Here is a 4,647-nt window from a genome sequence, read left to right as displayed (position 1 = left end):
ATATATATATATTTATATATATATATATATGAAATAAATGTCTTCATCTTTCAATGCAGAAAATAATAATCACAGCAATCTGCTGCCTCATTATTGCGTGCAGTTTCTCTTGCGTGAGCGCGCCTCTGACGTGCGTTTCCCGTGATTCCTACGTCATCACGCTGCCAGCTGATCGGAGTGGGAAGCCGGCTTGTGCGTGTCGACTGGGCGTGTGAATGTGTGTGAGATATAGAGGGAGGGAGGACTGGGACAGACAGGAGTTGTGTAAAAAAAAGAAAGAAAGAAGGAAAAGAGCAGAAGAGGCTGAAGTCCTCCGCTGCTTCCTGCTGCCGCTCCGGCGCTGAGACGCGCCTCAGACACCGAGTCCGACCTTTAAGAAGCCTGCCTGCGTGAGCGTGAAGGAAATCCACAGACACACCCTGGAAAGCTCCAGGGAGGACTCAGCGGTGGGCGAGGCGGAGAACCCAACTTCAGCCGAGGGTTCGGGATGATCCAGGAGGCGCTGAGGAGCAGCGAACCGAGCCGGTGGTGCTGAAGGTGGGGCTGGATGAATCTGTTCCGTCTGCTCGCTCCTTTCAGCCTGCTTTAGCCCTAACCGGCCTCATGACCCACTTTGCGTTCATATATTCTGTTAAAAACGCATTATTCATCTATTATTCCCATCTATACTCTAGATTAATGTTAAGATGTCTTTATTTCTGACACTCTGCGCTTCGTGTGGCTTTAGGTGGGATGTTTTAGGAGTTCTGGTTGAAGGCCTGCTGCTTTCCACCCAGACCCTTTAACTCTGTGGCGCTCTGATTTATAGCACCAAAAAAAAATCACTCTTTCAGTCTGGAAATACTGTAAACTCACTCTAAAATCATCTGAACTACAATTGTCAAGAGACTTCTTTTCATTTTAACTAATTTTACCCTCAAATCCACTTGTTTTACAGAAAAAAAAATGTCAAAGGTGTAATTATCTCTTAATAACTCCAGATCTGAACGTCACACATAGAAAGCCTGTGTTTAAATAAAGTTATAATTCAAGCTGGAAGTGTTCTCCTAAAGATCAATCCTGGACATCAAGAACCTCCATCTCAAGCTTCCTTAAAAATTTGCTGAGTTCATGAAGGCCAAAGAGGAAGCCTGCGCTCAAGTAGGCGATAGGTGAAAATCAGAACTGAAGCAGTCATTTCTCAGAAATGCAGTAACACTAGAGGTTATTTGGCAGGGATGGGAAATTCTTCAAATTTATTTGGATGTTTATGAGTAACATGTTCTGGAAGCAGGGGACTGAAAGTATTTAACCCTCCAGGTCCACCTCGGTGCTCTCCGGAGACATTTCCAAGGCAAAATGCATTCATAGGCTGTTGTTCTCTGGTTCAAACGGTTTTGGAGGAAAGCTTCATGATGTGCACGTTACATAATTGTGCAGCTAGAGTTCAGTGTGCTGGTAGGAATGCGCAGTAGACTGTGTCACAAGCTGCATTTGTGCCATTGCTGTCCGGAGCGTGACGTAATCCGTCCACCCTGTCAATGAGGATCATATGCCAACGACAGGATGTCAGTCAAAGAGCAGCTCATCCTGCCAACATGTGCTGTTTTCCTTCGCTGCTTCTGTTGCTCTCATATTTTATTTTTTTTTGCAGAAGTGAAGCCATCTTGCTCAACTTGAGTTCCACCCTTTGATTCCTATTGCGTGCCTTGTCATGGGAGAATGGGGTAAGAAGGGATGTGTTATGCAGGCTCAATTAAAAAGAGGAAAAGCAACAAAAGAAGGAGTAGTGTCAAGCCAAAATGGCACCGACTGCCTGAGGACAGGCTTTTTGGCCTCATGCAGCGTCACTAATTCAAGACAGCATTCAGATAGTCAAAACACAAGCTTTATTTGTTGTGATCTCAGGATGAAAGTCTTGGAAACCTTGAGCACCAGAGTGTAAAGAAGAGGCTCTCCCTGGCCCGTAAGCCTCCGCCCTTTCTCCGTCTTTGTCCCTGTTCTCATTATGAAACATCCAGTCTGTTATAGAAACTCCAATCTAGGACACGAAAAAGCTCTCCTGACTGGGCCACACCCAGACAGAGGAATCTACCTGGATTCAGCGTTTCATTATTGAGTTTTTTCCATTCGCAGTGCTACAGCCGCATTATGCAAAAATCTGTTCTCCTTTTCACGCGTTCCCCTTTGCAGCTTCATTGCTGACGTTTATGTAACAAAGCTGCACTGCATTATAGTTAGTCTAGTATCGCAGGCTTTGCAGAGGTATTTAGCATGTTGTTTTTATTTAATTAAATACCCGAAAATAAGAATAAATGCAAATCTGTTTTGCAAAAGCTTCTGAGAATTGTTCAAAACCTCCACTAAACAAAGGCCAGTAATAAAGTTTTTTCAGACTAATATATGCCAGTTAATACTCTTCAATTTATCATAAAAAAATTGAAACGATTGCAGCGCACTCTCCAGGGCGTGGCCATCCAGCAAACAGTTTACCACAAAGATAATAACACAGGTATGCCCATCATGTGAGGTCAAAAGAGAACTTTTTTTGGTTTTCCATAACCAAAAACTAACGCGGCACTTCACCCTTACCCTCTCTGAAACCATGGTGGTGGCAGCAGCATGCTGTGGGGATTTTCTTTCAGAAGGGACAAAGAGAAGGGAAGGAAATACAGGATGAAAACTGGCAAAAGACTGGAGGCTCATCTTTCAGCAGGATGTGATTCTTAACATACAGCGGAAGGATTTCTATCATCATAGACATGTGATTCCCGAACAGCTCAGCCGAAGTCAATGGCTACGCTTTAAGGAAGCTATTTTTCATTCATTTTCCTCCCTCTTTCCAATTATCTTCTTTTTTGTGTGCATCTCTTGTATATAATCCCAACTCCATTCAAATTTGTAGAACCAGAATAGAACAAAGTGGGTGTTGATTTTGATTAAAGCTAATTGAACACATTTAGTTGCTCCAGCTGTTTGTTATTGCCTCCTCTCATTTGCCTTTTAGGGTTATGTCTGTGGTAATCCAGTTTCAAGAGCTGTAATGTCAGTAGTTTCCTCTTCGTTTTTGTACGTCATCATTCCTATTTTCCTCTGATGCACACATCCTGCTTGTTTGGCCTTCCTCTTTCACTGCTCTTGCTGTGGCCTCCATAAACATGGCTTTTGTCATCAGACTGCGTGTTGTCTCCCTCTATAACAGCCTGTCTCAAGGCCTTCCACGCTGCTTGTCGTGTGACTCTGCTCACCTCGATGTTTCTTCACAGACAGGGTGGGGGGTTGATGAGGGTCTGGCTGGTTGAGAGTAAGACAGATGTAGAGAGGGGATGGAAAAGGAGGAGCGAAGATTGCTTCAGCCCTCAGCAGCCGGGTGGAATTTCTAACATACGCAGTTGGAATGTCAGGAATGCAGGACAGTCTGATCTGACCAAGAGAAGGTGGAGAGGACAGACGAGCCAGTGAGGACAGGGGGGGAAAAAATGAAGATAGTGGAAAGAGTGGCACCGCAGAAGGCCAGGCTGTGCATAGTTAACGTCTGCGAAGGGAGCGCCACTTCATGGAACAAATAACCAATTCAGCTTCAGTCCGCGGCGGTGGCAGCGAATGGTTACGACTCTCAGCGGCCTTCAGGATGTGTTCTGTACGTCCTCATCCCTGACCTTATTCAAGGGTGTCAACGCCTTCTCATTCTCAAAGGATCACATGCAGACGCTTGGCTGCTCCAGTCGGCCTTCAGCGCAGCGGGGTGTCCTCCTGGTGCTCGTTATGGTGCAGAGATGGAAGAAACCTGTGAAAATGCTACTCTTCAGTGCTTTGATGTCAAGGCTAATAAGCTGCTCAGATGGGAGCTGAGCAGAGTCCCCAGAAACTAAACTCATGATCATCTGTTGAACTGCTGGATTTACTTTTCTCATCATTCTATATTCTACTGAGTTTGATGAACCAATGAAGTCTAAAACAAGGTGGGAAATTTTATGTTGGTATTTTCCAGGTAGGGAGATGTAGGGAGGGAAAAAAAATTTCCAACTTTTTTCACTATTCCATTTGTGTAATATTGTATTCCTATTTTTTTATGTTTTTCTTTCTGTGTCCTTTCTACGATTTATATGCATGACTCCTTCCTTTCTTCCTTCCTTCCTTCCTTCCTTCCTTCCTTCCTTCCTTCCTTCCTTCCTTCCTTCCTTGCTTTCTGTAAATTAACCCATTTAAACAAATTAATATCTGAGTGTTTTATCTCCTAAATATCTGAATTAATGCATTACAGCTTAAAGTAAAGTTGAAAATTATCGGTTGCATCTGTTTACATGTGATGTGTGTCTGCAGATGCAACCGATAATTTCAACTTTACTTTCTGCATTAATTCAGATATTTAGGAGATAAAACACCCAGATATTAATTTGTGTTAATGGTTTAATTTATTTAAAACTTGTACATTTATTATTATAAATAATAAATACATATATAAATAAAATGTATATAATGACCACTTAACCCATTTAGCCCTTCACCCACTGATGGTGGTGTGCTACAGTGTTCCCATAGCTGCCCTGGGGCACACTATGATGGTGAGACATGAATGGGCTTGAACCGGCAACTCACTGGTTGAAGGACAAACTCCCTTCTCCTGAGATGCTAGGCATGCTTCCATTATTCAACAAATTGTGCAGA

General features: G+C 43.4%; 1 long non-coding RNA gene across 1 annotated transcript in view; it reads left to right on the top strand.

The window, feature by feature from the left end:
- The first annotated feature begins 240 nt into the window (after nucleotides 1-240).
- LOC107084204 overlaps nucleotides 241-4,647 on the top strand; it is a 7,699-nt gene continuing 3,292 nt past the window's right edge. The window contains exon 1 of the long non-coding RNA XR_001481210.1: nucleotides 241-537. This is a non-coding gene — a long non-coding RNA (uncharacterized LOC107084204). The remainder of the gene's footprint in view (nucleotides 538-4,647) is intronic.

Source organism: Cyprinodon variegatus, unplaced genomic scaffold (assembly GCF_000732505.1).
Source record: "Cyprinodon variegatus isolate N-32 unplaced genomic scaffold, C_variegatus-1.0 Scaffold94, whole genome shotgun sequence".
Lineage (NCBI taxonomy): Eukaryota > Metazoa > Chordata > Actinopteri > Cyprinodontiformes > Cyprinodontidae > Cyprinodon > Cyprinodon variegatus.
This window is presented reverse-complemented; position numbering and strand designations above follow the sequence as displayed.